This window comes from Heterodontus francisci, chromosome 12, assembly GCF_036365525.1.
Source record: "Heterodontus francisci isolate sHetFra1 chromosome 12, sHetFra1.hap1, whole genome shotgun sequence".
Taxonomy (NCBI): domain Eukaryota; kingdom Metazoa; phylum Chordata; class Chondrichthyes; order Heterodontiformes; family Heterodontidae; genus Heterodontus; species Heterodontus francisci.
Genome location: NC_090382.1, coordinates 17,545,612 through 17,569,083, shown reverse-complemented (window position 1 = coordinate 17,569,083; position 23,472 = coordinate 17,545,612).

The window sequence follows — 23,472 nt, the reverse complement described above, 5'->3', positions numbered from 1 at the left end:
ACTGTGGACAGGTCAGTATCTGAGAGAGAAACTACTGGAAATGCAATGTGGACAGGTCAGTATCTGAGAGAGTAACTACTGGAAATGCACTGTGGACATGTCAGTATCTGAGAGAGAAAATAATGGAAATGCACTGTGGACAGGTCAGTATCTGAGAGAGAAACTACTGGAAATGCAATGTGGACAGGTCAGTATCTGAGAGAGAAACTACTGGAAATGCACTGTGGACAGGTCAGTATCTGAGAGAGAAAATAATGGAAATGCACTGTGGACAGGTCAGTATCTGAGAGAGAAACTACAGGAAATGCACTGTGGACAGGTCAGTATCTGAGAGAGAAACTACTGGAAATGCAATGTGGACAGGTCAGTATCTGAGAGAGTAACTACTGGAAATGCACTGTGGACATGTCAGTATCTGAGAGAGAAAATAATGGAAATGCACTGTGGACAGGTCAGTATCTGAGAGAGAAACTACTGGAAATGCACTGTGGACAGGTCAGTATCTGAGAGAGAAACTACTGGAAACGCAATGTGGACAGGTCAGTATCTGAGAGAGAAACTACAGGAAATGCACTGTGGACAGGTCAGTATCTGAGAGAGAAAATAATGGAAATGCACTGTGGACAGGTCAGTATCTGAGAGAGAAACTACTGGAAATGCAATGTGGACAGGTCAGTATCTGAGAGAGAAACTACAGGAAATGCACTGTGGACAGGTCAGTATCTGAGAGAGAAAATAATGGAAATGCACTGTGGACAGGTCAGTATCTGAGAGAGAAACTACTGGAAATGCAATGTGGACAGGTCAGTATCTGAGAGAGAAACTACAGGAAATGCACTGTGGACAGGTCAGTATCTGAGAGAGAAAATAATGGAAATGCACTGTGGACAGGTCAGTATCTGAGAGAGAAACTACTGGAAATGCAATGTGGACAGGTCAGTATCTGAGAGAGAAACTACAGGAAATGCACTGTGGACAGGTCAGTATCTGAGAGAGAAAATAATGGAAATGGAGTGTGGACAGGTCAGTATCTGAGAGAGAAAATAATGGAAATGCAATGTGGACAGGTCAATATCTGAGAGAGAAACTACTGGAAATGCACTGTGGACAGGTCAGTATCTGAGAGAGAAAATAATGGAAATGCACTGTGGACAGGTCAGTATCTGAGAGAGAAAGTAATGGAAATGCACTGTGGACAGGTCAGTGTCTGAGAGAGAAACTACTGGAAATGCACTGTGGACACGTCAGTATCTGAGAGAGAAACTACTGGAAATGCACTGTGGACAGGTCAGTATCTGAGAGAGAAAATACTGGAAATGCAATGTGGACAGGTCAGTATCTGAGAGAGAAAGTAATGGAAATGCAATGTGGACAGGTCAGTGTCTGAGAGAGAAACTACTGGAAATGCAATGTGGACAGGTCAGTATCTGAGAGAGAAAGTAATGGAAATGCAATGTGGACAGGTCAGTGTCTGAGAGAGAAACTACTGGAAATGCAATGTGGACAGGTCAATATCTGAGAGAGAAACTACAGGAAATGCACTGTGGACAGGTCAGTATCTGAGAGAGAAAATAATGGAAATGGAGTGTGGACAGGTCAGTATCTGAGAGAGAAAATAATGGAAATGCAATGTGGACAGGTCAATATCTGAGAGAGAAACTACTGGAAATGCACTGTGGAATGGTCAGTATCTGAGAGAGAAAATAATGGAAATGGAGTGTGGACAGGTCAGTATCTGAGAGAGAAAATAATGGAAATGCAATGTGGACAGGTCAGTATCTGAGAGAGAAACTACTGGAAATGCACTGTGGACAGGTCAGTATCTGAGAGAGAAAATAATGGAAATGCACTGTGGACAGGTCAGTGTCAGAGAGAGAAAATAATGGAAATGGAGTGTGGACAGGTCAGTATCTGAGAGAGAAAATAACGGAAATGCAATGTGGACAGGTCAATATCTGAGAGAGAAACTACTGGAAATGCAAAGTGGACCGGTCAGTATCTGAGAGAGAAACTACTGGAAATGCAATGTGGACAGGTCAGTATCTGAGAGAGAAACTACTGGAAATGCAATGTGGACCGGTCAGTATCTGAGAGAGAAACTACTGGAAATGCACTGTGGACAGGTCAGTATCTGAGAGAGAAACAATTGGAAATGGAGTGTGGACAGGTCAGCATCTGAGAGAGAAAATAATGGAAATGCACTGTGGACAGGTCAGTATCTGAGAGAGAAACTACTGGAAATGCAATGTGGACAGGTCAGTATATGAGAGAGAAACTACAGGAAATGCAATGTGGACAGGTCAGTATCTGAGAGAGAAACTACTGAAAATGCAATGTGGACAGGTCATTATCTGAGAGAGAAACTACTGGAAATGCACTGTGGACTGGTCAGTATCTGAGAGAGAAAATAATGGAAATGGAGTGTGGACAGGTCAGTATCTGAGAGAGAAAATAATGGAAATGCAATGTGGACAGGTCAGTATCTGAGAGAGAAACTACTGGAAATGCACTGTGGACAGGTCAGTATCTGAGAGAGAAAATAATGGAAATGCACTGTGGACAGGTCAGTATCTGAGAGAGAAACTACAGGAAATGCACTGTGGACAGGTCAGTATCTGAGAGAGAAACTACTGGAAATGCAATGTGGACAGGTCAGTATCTGAGAGAGTAACTACTGGAAATGCACTGTGGACATGTCAGTATCTGAGAGAGAAAATAATGGAAATGCACTGTGGACAGGTCAGTATCTGAGAGAGAAACTACTGGAAATGCAATGTGGACAGGTCAGTATCTGAGAGAGAAACTACAGGAAATGCACTGTGGACAGGTCAGTATCTGAGAGAGAAACTACTGGAAATGCACTGTGGACAGGTCAGTATCTGAGAGAGAAAATAATGGAAATGCACTGTGGACAGGTCAGTATCTGAGAGAGAAACTACTGGAAATGCAATGTGGACAGGTCAGTATCTGAGAGAGAAACTACAGGAAATGCACTGTGGACAGGTCAGTATCTGAGAGAGAAAATAATGGAAATGGAGTGTGGACAGGTCAGTATCTGAGAGAGAAAATAATGGAAATGCAATGTGGACAGGTCAGTATCTGAGAGAGAAACTACTGGAAATGCACTGTGGACAGGTCAGTATCTGAGAGAGAAAATAATGGAAATGCACTGTGGACAGGTCAGCATCTGAGAGAGAAAATAATGGAAATGGAGTGTGGACAGGTCAGTATCTGAGAGAGAAAATAATGGAAATGCAATGTGGACAGGTCAGTATCTGAGAGAGAAAATAACGGAAATGCAATGTGGACAGGTCAGTATCTGAGAGAGAAAATAATGGAAATGGAGTGTGGACAGGTCAGTATCTGAGAGAGAAAATAATGGAAATGCAATGTGGACAGGTCAGTATCTGAGAGAGAAAATAATGGAAATGGAGTGTGGACAGGTCAGTATCTGAGAGAGAAAATAATGGAAATGCAATGTGGACAGGTCAGTATCTGAGAGAGAAACTACTGGAAATGCACTGTGGACAGGTCAGTATCTGAGAGAGAAAATAATGGAAATGCAATGTGGACAGGTCAGTATCTGAGAGAGAAAATAACGGAAATGCAATGTGGACAGGTCAATATCTGAGAGAGAAACTACTGGAAATGCAAAGTGGACCGGTCAGTATCTGAGAGAGAAACTACTGGAAATGCAATGTGGACAGGTCAGTATCTGAGAGAGAAACTACTGGAAATGCAATGTGGACCGGTCAGTATCTGAGAGAGAAACTACTGGAAATGCAATGTGGACAGGTCAGTATAGGAGAGAGAAACTACAGGAAATGCAATGTGGACAGGTCAGTATCTTATAGAGAAACTACTGAAAATGCAATGTGGACAGGTCAGTATCTGAGAGAGAAACTACTGGAAATGCACTGTGGACTGGTCAGTATCTGAGAGAGAAAATAATGGAAATGCACTGTGGACAGGTCAGTATCTGAGAGAGAAACTACTGGAAATGCAATGTGGACAGGTCAGTATCTGGGAGAGAAACTACTGGAAATGCAATGCGGACAGGTCAGTATCTGGGAGAGAAACTACTGGAAATGCACTGTGGACAGGTCAGTATCTGAGAGAGAAAATAATGAAAATGCACTTTGGACAGGTCAGTATCTGAGAGAGAAACTACTGGAAATGCATTGTGGACAGGTCAGTATCTGAGAGAGAAACTACAGGAAATGCACTGTGGACAGGTCAGTATCTGTGAGAGAAACTACTGGAAATGCAATGTGGACAGGTCAGTATCTGAGAGAGAAACTACGGGAAATGCACTGTGGACAGGTCAGTATCTGAGAGAGAAAATAATGGAAATGCACTGTGGACAGGTCAGTATCTGAGAGAGAAACTACAGGAAATGCACTGTGGACAGGTCAGTATCTGAGAGAGAAAATAATGGAAATGCACTGTGGACAGGTCAGTATCTGAGAGAGAAAATAATGGAAATGCACTGTGGACAGGTCAGTATCTGAGAGAGAAACTACTGGAAATGCAATGTGGACAGGTCAGTATCTGAGAGAGAAACTACAGGAAATGCACTGTGGACAGGTCAGTATCTGAGAGAGAAACTACTGGAAATGCACTGTGGACAGGTCAGTATCTGAGAGAGAAAATAATGGAAATGCACTGTGGACAGGTCAGTATCTGAGAGAGAAACTACTGGAAATGCAATGTGGACAGGTCAGTATCTGAGAGAGAAACTACAGGAAATGCACTGTGGACAGGTCAGTATCTGAGAGAGAAACTACTGGAAATGCAATGTGGACAGGTCAGTATCTGGAGAGAAACTACTGGAAATGCACTGTGGACAGGTCAGTATCTGAGAGAGAAACTACTGGAAATGCAATGTGGACAGGTCAGTATCTGAGAGAGAAACTACAGGAAATGCACTGTGGACAGGTCAGTATCTGAGAGAGAAAATAATGGAAATGCAATGTGGACCGGTCAGTATCTGAGAGAGAAACTACTGGAAATGCACAGTGGACAGGTCAGTATCTGAGAGAGAAACAATTGGAAATGGAGTGTGGACAGGTCAGCATCTGAGAGAGAAAATAATGGAAATGCAATGTGGACAGGTCAGTATCTGAGAGCGAAACTACAGGAAATGCACTGTGGACAGGTCAGTATCTGAGAGAGAAATTACTGGAAAAGCAATGTGGACAGGTCAGTATCTGAGAGAGAAACTACAGGAAATGCACTGTGGACAGGTCAGTATCTGAGAGAGAAAATACTGGAAATGGAGTGTGGACAGGTCAGCATCTGAGAGAGAAAATAATGGAAATGCAATGTGGACCGGTCAGTATCTGTGAGAGAAACTACTGGAAATGCACTGTGGACAGGTCAGTATCTGAGAGAGAAACTATTGGAAATGGAGTGTGGACAGGTCAGCATCTGAGAGAGAAAATAATGGAAATGCAATGTGGACCGGTCAGTATCTGAGAGAGAAACTACTGGAAATGCACTGTGGACAGGTCAGTATCTGAGAGAGAAACTACTGGAAATGCAATGTGGACAGGTCAGTATCTGGGAGAGAAACTATTGGAAATAAACTGTGGACAGGTCAGTATCTGAGAGAGAAACTACTGGAAATGCAATGTGGACAGGTCAGTATCTGAGAGAGAAACTATTGGAAATGGAATGTGGACAGGTCAGTATCTGAGAGAGAAACTACTGGAAATGCACTGTGGACAGGTCAGTATCTGAGAGAGAAACTATTGGAAATAAACTGTGGACAGGTCAGTATCTGAGAGAGAAACTACTGGAAATGCAATGTGGACACGTCAGTATCTGAGAGAGAAACTACTGGAAATGCACTGTGGACACGTCAGTATCTGAGAGAGAAACTACTGGAAATGCAATGTGGACCGGTCTGTATCTGAGAGAGAAACTACTGGAAATGCAATGTGGACAGGACAGTATCTGAGAGAGAAACTACTGGAAATGCACTGTGGACAGGTCAGTATCTGAGAGAGAAACTACTGGAAATGCACTGTGGACAGGTCAGTATCTGAGAGAGAAACTACTGGAAATGCAATGTGGACAGGTCAGTATCTGAGAGAGAAACTACTGGAAATGCACTGTGGACAGGTCAGTATCTGAGAGAGAAACTACTGGAAATGCACTGTGGACAGGTCTGTATCTGAGAGAGAAAATAATGGAAATGCACTGTGGACAGGTCAGTATCTGAGAGAGAAAATAATGGAAATGCACTGTGGACAGGTCAGTGTCTGAGAGAGAAACTACTGGAAATGCAATGTGGACAGGTCAATATCTGAGAGAGAAACTACTGGAAATGCACTGTGGACAGGTCTGTATCTGAGAGAGAAAATAATGGAAATGCAATGTGGACAGGTCAATATCTGAGAGAGAAACTACTGGAAATGCACTGTGGACAGGTCAGTATCTGAGAGAGAAAATAATGGAAATGCACTGTGGACAGGTCAGTATCTGAGAGAGAAAATAATGGAAATGCACTGTGGACAGGTCAGTGTCTGAGAGAGAAACTACTGGAAATGCACTGTGGACAGGTCAGTATCTGAGAGAGAAAATAATGGAAATGGAGTGTGGACAGGTCAGTATCTGAGAGAGAAAATAATGGAAATGCAATGTGGACAGGTCAGTATCTCAGAGTGAAAATAATGGAAATGCACTGTGGACAGGTCAGTGTCTGAGAGAGAAAATAATTGAAATGGAGTGTGGACAGGTCAGTATCTGAGAGAGAAAATAACGGAAATGCAATGTGGACAGGTCAATATCTGAGAGAGAAACTACTGGAAATGCAAAGTGGACCGGTCAGTATCTGAGAGAGAAACTACTGGAAATGCAATGTGGACAGGTCAGTATCTGAGAGAGAAACTACTGGAAATGCAATGTGGACCGGTCAGTATCTGAGAGAGAAACTACTGGAAATGCACTGTGGACAGGTCAGTATCTGAGAGAGAAACAATTGGAAATGGAGTGTGGACAGGTCAGCATCTGAGAGAGAAAATAATGGAAATGCACTGTGGACAGGTCAGTATCTGGGAGAGAAACTACTGGAAATGCAATGCGGACAGGTCAGTATCTGGGAGAGAAACTACTGGAAATGCACTGTGGACAGGTCAGTATCTGAGAGAGAAAATAATGGAAATGCACTGTGGACAGGTCAGTATCTGAGAGAGAAACTACTGGAAATGCAATGTGGACAGGTCAGTATCTGAGAGAGAAACTACTGGAAATGCACTGTGGACAGGTCAGTATCTGAGAGAGAAAATAATGGAAATGCACTGTGGACAGGTCAGTATCTGAGAGAGAAACTACTGGAAATGCAATGTGGACAGGTCAGTATCTGAGAGAGAAACTACTGGAAATGCACTGTGGACAGGTCAGTATCTGAGAGAGAAAATAATGGAAATGCAATGTGGACAGGTCAGTATCTGAGAGAGAAACTACAGGAAATGCACTGTGGACAGGTCAGTATCTGAGAGAGAAACTACTGGAAATGCAATGTGGACAGGTCAGTATCTGAGAGAGTAACTACTGGAAATGCACTGTGGACATGTCAGTATCTGAGAGAGAAAATAATGGAAATGCACTGTGGACAGGTCAGTATCTGAGAGAGAAAATAATGGAAATGGAGTGTGGACAGGTCAGTATCTGAGAGAGAAAATAATGGAAATGCACTGTGGACAGGTCAGTATCTGAGAGAGAAACTACTGGAAATGCACTGTGGACAGGTCAGTATCTGAGAGAGAAACTACTGGAAATGCAATGTGGACAGGTCAGTATCTGAGAGAGAAACTACTGGAAATGCACTGTGGACAGGTCAGTATCTGAGAGAGAAAATAATGGAAATGCAATGTGGACAGGTCAGTATCTGAGAGAGAAACTACAGGAAATGCACTGTGGACAGGTCAGTATCTGAGAGAGAAACTACTGGAAATGCAATGTGGACAGGTCAGTATCTGAGAGAGTAACTACTGGAAATGCACTGTGGACATGTCAGTATCTGAGAGAGAAAATAATGGAAATGCACTGTGGACAGGTCAGTATCTGAGAGAGAAACTACTGGAAATGCAATGTGGACAGGTCAGTATCTGAGAGAGAAACTACAGGAAATGCACTGTGGACAGGTCAGTATCTGAGAGAGAAACTGCTGGAAATGCATTGTGGACAGGTCAGTATCTGAGAGAGAAAATAATGGAAATGCACTGTGGACAGGTCAGTAAATGAGAGAGAAACTACTGGAAATGCAATGTGGACAGGTCAGTATCTGAGAGAGAAACTACAGGAAATGCACTGTGAACAGGTCAGTATCTGAGAGAGAAACTACTGGAAATGCAATGTGGACAGGTCAGTATCTGGGAGAGAAACTACTGGAAATGCACTGTGGACAGGTCAGTATCTGAGAGAGAAAATAATGGAAATGCACTGTGGACAGGTCAGTATCTGAGAGAGAAACTACTGGAAATGCAATGTGGACAGGTCAGTATCTGAGAGAGAAACTACTGGAAATGCAATGTGGACAGGTCAGTATCTGAGAGAGAAACTACAGGAAATGCACTGTGGACAGGTCAGTATCTGAGAGAGAAAATAATGGAAATGCAATGTGGACCGGTCAGTATCTGAGAGATAAACTACTGGAAATGCACAGTGGACAGGTCAGTATCTGAGAGAGAAACAATTGGAAATGGAGTGTGGACAGGTCAGCATCTGAGAGAGAAAATAATGGAAATGCAATGTGGACAGGTCAGTATCTGAGAGAGAAACTACAGGAAATGCACTGTGGACAGGTCAGTATCTGAGAGAGAAACTACTGGAAATGCAATGTGGACAGGTCAGTATCTGAGAGAGAAACTACAGGAAATGCACTGTGGACAGGTCAGTATCTGAGAGAGAAAATAATGGAAATGCAATGTGGACCGGTCAGTATCTGAGAGAGAAACTGCTGGAAATGCACAGTGGACAGGTCAGTATCTGAGAGAGAAACAATTGGAAATGGAGTGTGGACAGGTCAGCATCTGAGAGAGAAAATAATGGAAATGCAATGTGGACCGGTCAGTATCTGTGAGAGAAACTACTGGAAATGCACTGTGGACAGGTGAGTATCTGACAGAGAAACTATTGGAAATGGAGTGCGGACAGGTCAGCATCTGAGAGAGAAAATAATGGAAATGCAATGTGGACCGGTCAGTATCTGAGAGAGAAACTACTGGAAATGCACTGTGGACAGGTCAGTATCTGAGAGAGAAACAATTGGAAATGGAGTGTGGACAGGTCAGCATCTGAGAGAGAAAATAATGGAAATGCAATGTGGACAGGTCAGTATCTGAGAGAGAAACTACAGGAAATGCACTGTGGACAGGTCAGTATCTGAGAGAGAAAGTACTGGAAATGCAATGTGGACAGGTCAGTATCTGAGAGAGAAACTACAGGAAATGCACTGTGGACAGGTCAGTATCTGAGAGAGAAAATAATGGAAATGCAATGTGGACAGGTCAGTATCTGAGAGAGAAACTATTGGAAATGGAATGTGGACAGGTCAGTATCTGAGAGAGAAACTACTGGAAATGCACTGTGGACAGGTCAGTATCTGAGAGAGAAACTATTGGAAATAAACTGTGGACAGGTCAGTATCTGAGAGAGAAACTACTGGAAATGCACTGTGGACATGTCAGTATCTGAGAGAGAAAATAATGGAAATGCACTGTGGACAGGTCAGTATCTGAGAGAGAAACTACTGGAAATGCAATGTGGACAGGTCAGTATCTGAGAGAGAAACTACAGGAAATGCACTGTGGACAGGTCAGTATCTGAGAGAGAAACTGCTGGAAATGCATTGTGGACAGGTCAGTATCTGAGAGAGAAAATAATGGAAATGCACTGTGGACAGGTCAGTAAATGAGAGAGAAACTACTGGAAATGCAATGTGGACAGGTCAGTATCTGAGAGAGAAACTACAGGAAATGCACTGTGAACAGGTCAGTATCTGAGAGAGAAACTACTGGAAATGCAATGTGGACAGGTCAGTATCTGGGAGAGAAACTACTGGAAATGCACTGTGGACAGGTCAGTATCTGAGAGAGAAAATAATGGAAATGCACTGTGGACAGGTCAGTATCTGAGAGAGAAACTACTGGAAATGCAATGTGGACAGGTCAGTATCTGAGAGAGAAACTACTGGAAATGCAATGTGGACAGGTCAGTATCTGAGAGAGAAACTACAGGAAATGCACTGTGGACAGGTCAGTATCTGAGAGAGAAAATAATGGAAATGCAATGTGGACCGGTCAGTATCTGAGAGAGAAACTACTGGAAATGCACAGTGGACAGGTCAGTATCTGAGAGAGAAACAATTGGAAATGGAGTGTGGACAGGTCAGCATCTGAGAGAGAAAATAATGGAAATGCAATGTGGACAGGTCAGTATCTGAGAGAGAAACTACAGGAAATGCACTGTGGACAGGTCAGTATCTGAGAGAGAAACTACTGGAAATGCAATGTGGACAGGTCAGTATCTGAGAGAGAAACTACAGGAAATGCACTGTGGACAGGTCAGTATCTGAGAGAGAAAATAATGGAAATGCAATGTGGACCGGTCAGTATCTGAGAGAGAAACTGCTGGAAATGCACAGTGGACAGGTCAGTATCTGAGAGAGAAACAATTGGAAATGGAGTGTGGACAGGTCAGCATCTGAGAGAGAAAATAATGGAAATGCAATGTGGACCGGTCAGTATCTGTGAGAGAAACTACTGGAAATGCACTGTGGACAGGTGAGTATCTGAGAGAGAAACTATTGGAAATGGAGTGCGGACAGGTCAGCATCTGAGAGAGAAAATAATGGAAATGCAATGTGGACCGGTCAGTATCTGAGAGAGAAACTACTGGAAATGCACTGTGGACAGGTCAGTATCTGAGAGAGAAACAATTGGAAATGGAGTGTGGACAGGTCAGCATCTGAGAGAGAAAATAATGGAAATGCAATGTGGACAGGTCAGTATCTGAGAGAGAAACTACAGGAAATGCACTGTGGACAGGTCAGTATCTGAGAGAGAAAGTACTGGAAATGCAATGTGGACAGGTCAGTATCTGAGAGAGAAACTACAGGAAATGCACTGTGGACAGGTCAGTATCTGAGAGAGAAAATAATGGAAATGCAATGTGGACCGGTCACTATCTGAGAGAGAAACTACTGGAAATGCACTGTGGACAGGTCAGTATCTGAGAGAGAAACAATTGGAAATGGAGTGTGGACAGGTCAGTATCTGAGAGAGAAACTACTGGAAATGCAATGTGGACAGGTCAGTATCTGAGAGAGAAAATAATGGAAATGCAATGTGGACAGGTCAATATCTGAGAGAGAAACTACTGGAAATGCAATGTGGACCGGTCAGTATCTGAGAGAGAAACTACTGGAATTGCAATGTGGACAGGTCAGTATCTGAGAGAGAAACTACTGGAAATGTACTGTGGACACGTCAGTATCTGAGAGAGAAACTACTGGAAATGCACTGTGGACAGGTCAGTATCTGAGAGAGAAAATAATGGAAATGCACTGTGGACAGTTCAGTGTCTGAGAGAGAAACTACTGGAAATGCACTGTGGACAGGTCAGTATCTGAGAGAGAAAATAATGGAAATGGAGTGTGGACAGGTCAGTATCTGAGAGAGAAAATAATGGAAATGCAATGTGGACAGGTCAATATCTGAGAGAGAAACTACTGGAAATGCAATGTGGACCGGTCAGTATCTGAGAGAGAAACTACTGGAAATGCAATGTGGACAGGTCAATATCTGAGAGAGAAACTACTGGAAATGCAATGTGGACCGGTCAGTATCTGAGAGAGAAACTACTGGAAATGCACTGTGGACAGGTCAGTATCTGAGAGAGAAACAATTGGAAATGGAGTGTGGACAGGTCAGTATCTGAGAGAGTAACTACTGGAAATGCAATGTGGACCGGTCAGTATCTGAGAGAGAAACTACAGGAAATGCAATGTGGACCGGTCAGTATCTGAGAGAGAAACTACAGGAAATGCAATGTGGACAGGTCAGTATCTGAGAGAGAAACTACTGGAAATGCAATGTGGACAGGTCAGTATCTGGGAGAGAAACTACTGGAAATGCAATGCGGACAGCTCAGTATCTGGGAGAGAAACTACTGGAAATGCACTGTGGACAGGTCAGTATCTGAGACAGAAAATAATGGAAATGCACTGTGGACAGGTCAGTATCTGAGAGAGAAACTACTGGAAATGCAATGTGGACAGGTCAGTATCTAAGAGAGAAACTACAGGAAATGCACTGTGGACAGGTCAGTATCTGAGAGAGAAACTACTGGAAATGCAATGTGGACAGGTCAGTATCTGAGAGAGAAACTACTGGAAATGCACTGTGGACAGGTCAGTATCTGAGATAGAAAATAATGGAAATGCACTGTGGACAGGTCAGTATCTGAGAGAGAAACTACAGGAAATGCACTGTGGACAGGTCAGTATCTGAGAGAGAAACTACTGGAAATGCAATGTGGACAGGTCAGTATCTGAGAGAGTAACTACTGGAAATGCACTGTGGACAGGTCAGTATCTGAGAGAGAAACTACTGGAAATGCAATGTGGACAGGTCAGTATCTGAGAGAGAAAATAATGGAAATGCACTGTGGAAAGGTCAGTATCTGAGAGAGAAACTACAGGAAATGCACTGTGGACAGGTCAGTATCTGAGAGAGAAACTACTGGAAATGCAATGTGGACAGGTCAGTATCTGAGAGAGTAACTACTGGAAATGCACTGTGGACAGGTCAGTATCTGAGAGAGAAACTACTGGAAATGCAATGTGGACAGGTCAGTATCTGAGAGAGAAACTACAGGAAATGCACTGTGGACAGGTCATTATCTGAGAGAGAAACTACTGGAAATGCAATGTGGACAGGTCAGTATCTGAGAGAGAAACTACTGGAAATGCACTGTGGACAGGTCAGTATCTGAGAGAGAAAATAATGGAAATGCAATGTGGACCGGTCAGTATCTGAGAGAGAAACTACAGGAAATGCACTGTGGACAGGTCAGTATCTGAGAGAGAAACTACTGGAAATGCAATGTGGACAGGTCAGTATCTGGGAGAGAAACTACTGGAAATGCACTGTGGACAGGTCAGTATCTGAGAGAGAAAATAATGGAAATGCACTGTGGACAGGTCAGTATCTGAGAGAGAAACTACTGGAAATGCACTGTGGACAGGTCAGTATCTGAGAGAGAAACTACTGGAAATGCAATGTGGACAGGTCAGTATCTGAGAGAGAAACTACAGGAAATGCAATGTGGACAGGTCAGTATCTGAGAGAGAAACTACTGGAAATGCAACGTGGACAGGTCAGTATCTGAGAGAGAAACTACTGGAAATGCAATGTGGACAGGTCAGTATCTGAGAGAGAAACTACTGGAAATGCAATGTGGACAGGTCAATATCTGAGAGAGAAACTACTGGAAATGCACTGTGGACAGGTCAGTATCTGAGAGAGAAACTACTGGAAATGCAATGTGGACAGGTCAGTATCTGAGAGAGAAACTACTGGAAATGCAATGTGGACAGGTCAGTATCTGAGAGAGAAACTACTGGAAATGCAATGTGGACAGGTCAGTATCTGAGAGAGAAACTACTGGAAATGCAATGTGGACAGGTCAGTATCTGAGAGAGAAACTACAGGAAATGCACTGTGGACAGGTCAGTATCTGAGAGAGAAACTACTGGAAATGCAATGTGGACAGGTCAGTATCTGAGAGAGAAACTACTGGAAATGCAATGTGGACAGGTCAGTATCTGAGAGAGAAACTACTGGAAATGCAATGTGGACAGGTCAGTATCTGAGAGAGAAACTACTGGAAATGCAATGTGGACCGGTCAGTATCTGAGAGAGAAACTACTGGAAATGCACTGTGGACAGGTCAGTATCTGAGAGAGAAACTATTGGAAATGGAGTGTGGACAGGTCAGCATCTGAGAGAGAAAATAATGGAAATGCAATGTGGACCGGTCAGTATCTGAGAGAGAAACTACTGGAAATGCACTGTGGACTGGTCAGTATCTGAGAGAGAATCAATTGGAAATGGAGTGTGGACAGGTCAGCATCTGAGAGAGAAAATAATGGAAATGCAATGTGGACAGGTCAGTATCTGAGAGAGAAACTACAGGAAATGCACTGTGGACAGGTCAGTATCTGAGAGAGAAAATAATGGAAATGCAATGTGGACCGGTCAGTATCTGAGAGAGAAACAATTGGAAATGCAATGTGGACAGGTCAGTATCTGAGAGAGAAAATAATGGAAATGCACTGTGGACAGTTCAGTTTCTGAGAGAGAAACATTTGGAAATGCAATGTGGACACGTCAGTATCTGAGAGAGAAACTACTGGAAATGCAATGTGGACAGGTCAGTATCTGAGAGAGAAACTACTGGAAATGCAATGTGGACAGGTCAGTATCTGAGAGAGAAACTACTGGAAATGAACTGTGGACAGGTCAGTATCTGAGAGAGAAACTACTGGAAATGCACTGTGGACAGGTCAGTATCTGAGAGAGAATCTACTGGAAATGCAATGTGGACAGGTCAGTATCTGAGAGAGAAACTACTGGAAATGAACTGTGGACAGGTCAGTATCTGAGAGAGAAACTACTGGAAATGCACTGTGGACAGGTCAGTATCTGAGAGAGAAACTACTGGAAATGCAATGTGGACAGGTCAGTATCTGAGAGAGAAACTACTGGAAATGCAATGTGGACAGGTCAGTATCTGAGAGAGAAACTACTGGAAATGCAATGTGGACAGGTCAGTATCTGAGAGAGAAACTACTGGAAATGCAATGTGGACAGGTCAGTATCTGAGAGAGAAACTACTGGAAATGCACTGTGGACAGGTCAGTATCTGAGAGAGAAACTACAGGAAATGCACTGTGGACAGGTCAGTATCTGAGAGAGAAACTACAGGAAATGAACTGTGGACAGGTCAGTATCTGAGAGAGAAACTACTGGAAATGCAATGTGGACAGGTCAGTATCTGAGAGAGAAACTACTGGAAATGCAATGTGGACAGGTCAGTATCTGAGAGAGAAACTACTGGAAATGCAATGTGGACAGGTCAGTATCTGAGAGAGAAACTACTGGAAATGCAATGTGGACAGGTCTGTATCTGAGAGAGAAAGTACGGGAAATGCAATGTGGACAGGTCAGTATCTGAGAGAGAAACTACTGGAAATGCACTGTGGACAGGTCTGTATCTGAGAGAGAAACTACTGGAAATGCACTGTGGACAGGTCAGTATCTGAGAGAGAAACTACTGGAAATGCAATGTGGACAGGTCTGTATCTGAGAGAGAAAGTACGGGAAATGCAATGTGGACAGGTCAGTATCTGAGAGAGAAACTACTGGAAATGCAATGTGGACAGGTCAGTATCTGAGAGAGAAACTACTGGAAATGCAATGTGGACCGGTCAGTATCTGAGAGAGAAACTACTGGAAATGCACTGTGGACAGGTCAGTATCTGAGAGAGAAACTACTGGAAATGCAATGTGGACAGGTCAGTATCTGAGAGAGAAACTACTGGAAATGCAATGTGGACAGGTCTGTATTTGAGGGAGATACTACTGGAAATGCACTGTGGACAGGTCTGTATCTGAGAGAGAAAGTACGGGAAATGCAATGTGGACAGGTCAGTATCTGAGAGAGAAAGTACTGGAAATGCAATGTGGACAGGTCAGTATCTGAGGGAGAAACTACTGGAAATGCACTGTGGACAGGTCTGTATCTGAGAGAGAAAGTACGGGAAATGAACTGTGGACAGGTCAGTATCTGAGAGAGAAACTACTGGAAATGCAATGTGGACAGGTCAGTATCTGAGAGAGAAACTACTGGAAATGCACTGTGGACAGGTCTGTATCTGAGAGAGAAAGTACTGGAAATGCAATGTGGACAGGTCAGTATCTGAGAGAGAAACTACTGGAAATGCAATGTGGACAGGTCTGTATCTGAGGGAGAAACTACTGGAAATGCACTGTGGACAGGTCAGTATCTGAGAGAGAAACTACAGGAAATGAACTGTGGACAGGTCAGTATCTGAGAGAGAAACTACTGGAAATGCACTGTGGACAGGTCAGTATCTGAGAGAGAAACTACTGGAAATGCAATGTGGACAGGTCAGTATCTGAGAGAGAAACTACTGGAAATGCAATGTGGACAGGTCTGTATCTGAGGGAGAAACTACTGGAAATGCACTGTGGACAGGTCAGTATCTGAGAGAGAAACTACAGGAAATGAACTGTGGACAGGTCAGTATCTGAGAGAGAAACTACTGGAAATGCAATGTGGACAGGTCTGTATCTGAGGGAGAAACTACTGGAAATGCAATGTGGACAGGTCTGTATCTGAGGGAGAAACTACTGGAAATGCACTGTGGACAGGTCAGTATCTGAGAGAGAAACTACAGGAAATGAACTGTGGACAGGTCAGTATCTGAGAGAGAAACTACTGGAAATGCACTGTGGACAGGTCAGTATCTGAGAGAGAAACTACTGGAAATGCAATGTGGACAGGTCAGTATCTGAGAGAGAAACTACAGGAAATGAACTGTGGACAGGTCAGTATCTGAGAGAGAAAGTACTGGAAATGCAATGTGGACAGGTCAGTATCTGAGAGAGAAACTACTGGAAATGCAATGTGGACAGGTCAGTATCTGAGAGAGAAACTACTGGAAATGCAATGTGGACATGTCAGTATCTGAGAGAGAAACTACTGGAAATGCAATGTGGACAGGTCAGTATCTGAGAGAGAAACTACTGGAAATGCACTGTGGACAGGTCAGTATCTGAGAGAGAAACTACAGGAAATGAACTGTGGACAGGTCAGTATCTGAGAGAGAAAGTACTGGAAATGCAATGTGGACAGGTCAGTTTCTGAGAGAGAAAATAATGGAAATGCAATGTGGACAGGTCAGTATCTGAGAGAGAAACTACTGGAAATGCACTGTGGACAGGTCAGTTTCTGAGAGAGAAAATAATGGAAATACACTGTGGACAGGTCAGTATCTGAGAGAGAAAATAATGGAAATGCACTGTGGACAGGTCAGTTTCTGAGAGAGAAAATAATGGAAATACACTGTGGACAGGTCAGTTTCTGAGAGAGAAACTACTGGAAATACACTGAGGACAGGTCAGTAGCTGAGAGAGAAACTACTGGAAATGCACTGTGGACAGGTCAGTTTCTGAGAGAGAAAATAATGGAAATACACTGTGGACAGGTCAGTATCTGAGAGAGAAAATAATGGAAATGCACTGTGGACAGGTCAGTTTCTGAGAGAGAAAATAATGGAAATGCAATGTGGACAGGTCAGTATCTGAGAGAGAAACTACTGGAAATGCACTGTGGACAGGTCAGTTTCTGAGAGAGAAAATAATGGAAATACACTGTGGACAGGTCAGTATCTGAGAGAGAAAATAATGGAAATGCACTGTGGACAGGTCAGTTTCTGAGAGAGAAAATAATGGAAATACACTGTGGACAGGTCAGTTTCTGAGAGAGAAACTACTGGAAATACACTGAGGACAGGTCAGTAGCTGAGAGAGAAACTACTGGAAATGCACTGTGGACAGGTCAGTTTCTGAGAGAGAAAATAATGGAAATACACTGTGGACAGGTCAGTATCTGAGAGAGAAAATAATGGAAATGCACTGTGGACAGGTCAGTTTCTGAGAGAGAAAATAATGGAAATACACTGTGGACAGGTCAGTTTCTGAGAGAGAAACTACTGGAAATACACTGTGGACAGGTCAGTAGCTGAGAGAGAAACTACTGGAAATGCACTGTGGACAGGTCAGTATCTGAGAGAGAAACTACTGGAAATGCAATGTGGACAGGTCAGTATCTGAGAGAGAAACTACTGGAAATGCAATGTGGACAGGTCAGTATCTGAGAGAGAAACTACTGGAAATGCAATGTGGACAGGTCAGTATCTGAGAGAGAAACTACTGGAAATGCACTGTGGACAGGTCAATATCTGAGAGAGAAACTACTGGACATGCAATGTGGACAGGTCAGTATCTGAGAGAGAAACTACTGGAAATGCAAAGTGGACAGGTCAGTATCTGAGAGAGAAACTACTGGAAATGCAATGTGGACAGGTCAGTATCTGAGAGAGAAACTACTGGAAATGCAATGTGGACAGGTCAGTATCTGAGAGAGAAACTACTGGAAATGCACTGTGGACAGGTCAATATCTGAGAGAGAAACTACTGGACATGCAATGTGGACAGGTCAGTATCTGAGAGAGAAACTACTGGAAATGCAAAGTGGACAGGTCAGTATCTGAGAGAGAAACTATTGGAAATGCAATGTGGACAGGTCAGTATCTGAGAGAGAAACTACTGGAAATGCAAAGTGGACAGGTCAGTATCTGAGAGAGAAACTACTGGAAATGCAATGTGGACAGGTCAGTATCTGAGAGAGAAACTACTGGAAATGCAATGTGGACAGGTCAGTATCTGAGAGAGAAACTACTGGAAATGCACTGTGGACAGGTCAATATCTGAGAGAGAAACTACTGGACATGCAATGTGGACAGGTCAGTATCTGAGAGAGAAACTACTGGAAATGCAAAGTGGACAGGTCAGTATCTGAGAGAGAAACTATTGGAAATGCAATGTGGACAGGTCAGTATCTGAGAGAGAAACTACTGGAAATGCAATGTGGACAGGTCAATATCTGAGAGAGAAAATACTGGAAATGCAATGTGGACAGGTCAGTATCTGAGAGAGAAACTACTGGAAATGCAATGTGGACAGGTCAGTATCTGAGAGAGAAACTACTGGAAATGCAATGTGGACAGGTCAGTATCTGAGAGAGAAACTACTGGAAATGCAATGTGGACAGGTCAGTATCTGAGAGAGAAACTACTGGAAATGCACTGTGGACAGGTCAATATCTGAGAGAGAAACTACTGGACATGCAATGTGGACAGGTCAGTATCTGAGAGAGAAACTACTGGAAATGCAATGTGGACAGGTCAGTATCTGAGAGAGAAACTATTGGAAATGCAATGTGGACAGGTCAGTATCTGAGAGAGAAACTACTGGAAATGCACTGTGGACAGGTCAGTATCTGAGAGAGAAACTACTGGAAATGCAATGTGGACAGGTCAGTATCTGAGAGAAAAACTACTGGAAATGCACTGTGGACAGGTCTGTATCTGAGAGAGAAACTACAGGAAATGCACTGTGGACAGGTCAGTATCTGAGAGAGAAACTACAGGAAATGCACTGTGGACAGGTCAGTATCTGAGAGAGAAACTACTGGAAATGCACTGTGGACAGGTCAGTATCTGAGAGAGAAACTACTGGACATGCAATGTGGACAAGTCAGTATCTGAGAGAGAAACTACTGGAAATGCAATGTGGACAGGTCAGTATCTGAGAGAGAAACTACTGGAAATGCAATGTGGACAGGTCAGTATCTGAGAGAGAAACTACTGGAAATGCAATGTGGACAGGTCATTAACTGAGAGAGAAAATACTGGAAATGCAATGTGGACAGGTCAGTATCTGAGAGAGAAACTACTGGACATGCAATGTGGACAGGTCAGTATCTGAGAGAGAAACTACTGGAAATGCACTGTGGACAGGTCAGTATCTGAGAGAGAAACAATTGGAAATGGAGTGTGGACAGGTCAGCCTCTGAGAGAGAAAATAATGGAAATGCACAGTGGACAGGTCAGTATCTGAGAGAGAAACTACTGGAAATGCACTGTGGACAGGTCAGTATCTGAGAGAGAAACAATTGGAAATGGACTGTGGACAGGTCAGTATCTGAGAGAGAAACTACTGAAAATGCAATGTGGACAGGTCAGTCTCTGAGATAGAAACTACTGGAAATGCACTGTGGACAGGTCAGTATCTGAGAGAGAATATAATGGAAATGCACTGTGGACAGGTCAGTATCTGGGAGAGAAACTACTGGAAATGCAATGCGGACAGCTCAGTATCTGGGAGAGAAACTACTGGAAATGCACTGTGGACAGGTCAGTATCTGAGAGAGAAAATAATGGAAATGCACTGTGGACAGGTCAGTATCTGAGAGAGAAACTACTGGAAATGCAATGTGGACAGGTCAGTATCTAAGAGAGAAACTACAGGAAATGCACTGTGGACAGGTCAGTATCTGAGAGAGAAAATAATGGAAATGCACTGTGGACAGGTCAGTATCTGAGAGAGAAACTACAGGAAATGCACTGTGGACAGGTCAGTATCTGTGAGAGAAACTACTGGAAATGCAATGTGGACAGGTCAGTATCTGAGAGAGTAACTACTGGAAATGCACTGTGGACAGGTCAGTATCTGAGAGAGAAACTACTGGAAATGCAATGTGGACAGGTCAGTATCTGAGAGAGAAACTACAGGAAATGCACTGTGGACAGGTCATTATCTGAGAGAGAAACTACTGGAAATGCACTGTGGACAGGTCAGTATCTGAGAGAGAAAATAATGGAAATGCAATGTGGACCGGTCAGTATCTGAGAGAGAAACTACTGGAAATGCAATGTGGACAGGTCAGTATCTGAGAGAGAAACTACAGGAAATGCACTGTGGACAGGTCAGTATCTGAGAGAGAAACTACTGGAAATGCAATGTGGACAGGTCAGTATCTGGGAGAGAAACTACTGGAAGTGCACTATGGACAGGTCAGTATCTGAGAGAGAAAATAATGGAAATGCACTGTGGACAGGTCAGTATCTGTGAGAGAAACTACTGGAAATGCAATGTGGACAGGTCAGTATCTGAGAGAGAAACTACAGGAAATGCACTGTGGACAGGTCAGTATCTGAGAGAGAAACTACTGGAAATGCAATGTGGGCAGGTCAGTATCTGGAGAGAAACTACTGGAAATGCACTGTGGACAGGTCAGTATCTGAGAGAGAAACTACTGGAAATGCAATGTGGACAGGTCAGTATCTGAGAGAGAAACTACAGGAAATGCAATGTGGACAGGTCAGTATCTGAGAGAGAAACTACTGGAAATGCAATGTGGACAGGTCAGTATCTGAGATAGAAACTACAGGAAATGCACTGTGGACAGGTCAGTATCTGAGAGAGAAACTACTGGAAATGCAATGTGGACAGGTCAGTATCTGAGAGAGAAACTACTGGAAATGCAATGTGGACAGGTCAGTATCTGAGAGAGAAACTACAGGAAATGCAATGTGGACAGGTCAGTATCTGAGAGAGAAACTACTGGAAATGCAATGTGGACAGGTCAATATCTGAGAGAGAAAATAATGGAAATGCAATGTGGACCGGTCAGTATCTGAGAGAGAAACTACTGGAAATGCAATGTGGACAGGTCAGTATCTGAGAGAGAAACTATTGGAAATGCAATGTGGACTGGTCAGTATCTGAGAGAGAAACTACTGGAAATGCACTGTGGACAGGTCAGTATCTGAGAGAGAAACTACTGGAAATGCAATGTGGACAGGTCAGTATCTGAGAGAAAAACTACTGGAAATGCACTGTGGACAGGTCAGTATCTGAGAGAGAAACTACTGGAAATGCAATGTGGACAGGTCAGTATCTGAGAGAAAAACTACTGGAAATGCAATGTGGACAGGTCAGTATCTGAGAGAGAAACTACAGGAAATGCACTGTGGACAGGTCAGTATCTGAGAGAGAAACTACTGGACATGCAATGTGGACAAGTCAGTATCTGAGAGAGAAACTACTGGAAATGCACTGTGGACAGGTCAGTATCTGAGAGAGAAATAATTGGAAATGGAGTGTGGACAGGTCAGCCTCTGAGAGAGAAAATAATGGAAATGCACAGTGGACAGGTCAGTATCTGAGAGAGAAACTACTGGAAATGCAATGTGGACAGGTCAGTATCTGAGATAGAAACTACAGGAAATGCACTGTGGACAGGTCAGTATCTGAGAGAGAAACTACTGGAAATGCAATGTGGACAGGTCAGTATCTGAGAGAGAAACTACTGGAAATGCAAAGTGGACAGGTCAGTATCTGGGAGAGAAACTACTGGAAATGCAATGCGGACAGCTCAGTATCTGGGAGAGAAACTACTGGAAATGCACTGTGGACAGGTCAGTATCTGAGAGAGAAAATAATGGAAATGCACTGTGGACAGGTCAGTATCTGAGAGAGAAACTACTGGAAATGCAATGTGGACAGGTCAGTATCTAAGAGAGAAACTACTGGAAATGCACTGTGGACAGGTCAGTATCTGAGAGAAAAACTACTGGAAATGCAATGTGGACAGGTCAGTATCTGAGAGAGAAACTACAGGAAATGCACTGTGGACAGGTCAGTATCTGAGAGAGAAACTACTGGACATGCAATGTGGACAAGTCAGTATCTGAGAGAGAAACTACTGGAAATGCACTGTGGACAGGTCAGTATCTGAGAGAGAAATAATTGGAAATGGAGTGTGGACAGGTCAGCCTCTGAGAGAGAAAATAATGGAAATGCACAGTGGACAGGTCAGTATCTGAGAGAGAAACTACTGGAAATGCAATGTGGACAGGTCAGTATCTGAGATAGAAACTACAGGAAATGCACTGTGGACAGGTCAGTATCTGAGAGAGAAACTACTGGAAATGCAATGTGGACAGGTCAGTATCTGAGAGAGAAACTACTGGAAATGCAATGTGGACAGGTCAGTATCTGAGAGAGAAACTACAGGAAATGCAATGTGGACAGGTCAGTATCTGAGAGAGAAACTACTGGAAATGCAATGTGGACAGGTCAATATCTGAGAGAGAAAATAATGGAAATGCAATGTGGACCGGTCAGTATCTGAGAGAGAAACTACTGGAAATGCAATGTGGACAGGTCAGTATCTGAGAGAGAAACTATTGGAAATGCAATGTGGACTGGTCAGTATCTGAGAGAGAAACTACTGGAAATGCACTGTGGACAGGTCAGTATCTGAGAGAGAAACTACTGGAAATGCAATGTGGACAGGTCAGTATCTGAGAGAAAAACTACTGGAAATGCACTGTGGACAGGTCAGTATCTGAGAGAGAAACTACTGGAAATGCAATGTGGACAGGTCAGTATCTGAGAGAAAAACTACTGGAAATGCAATGTGGACAGGTCAGTATCTGAGAGAGAAACTACAGGAAATGCACTGTGGACAGGTCAGTATCTGAGAGAGAAACTACTGGACATGCAATGTGGACAAGTCAGTATCTGAGAGAGAAACTACTGGAAATGCACTGTGGACAGGTCAGTATCTGAGAGAGAAATAATTGGAAATGGAGTGTGGACAGGTCAGCCTCTGAGAGAGAAAATAATGGAAATGCACAGTGGACAGGTCAGTATCTGAGAGAGAAACTACTGGAAATGCAATGTGGACAGGTCAGTATCTGAGAGAGAAACTACAGGAAATGCAATGTGGACAGGTCAGTATCTG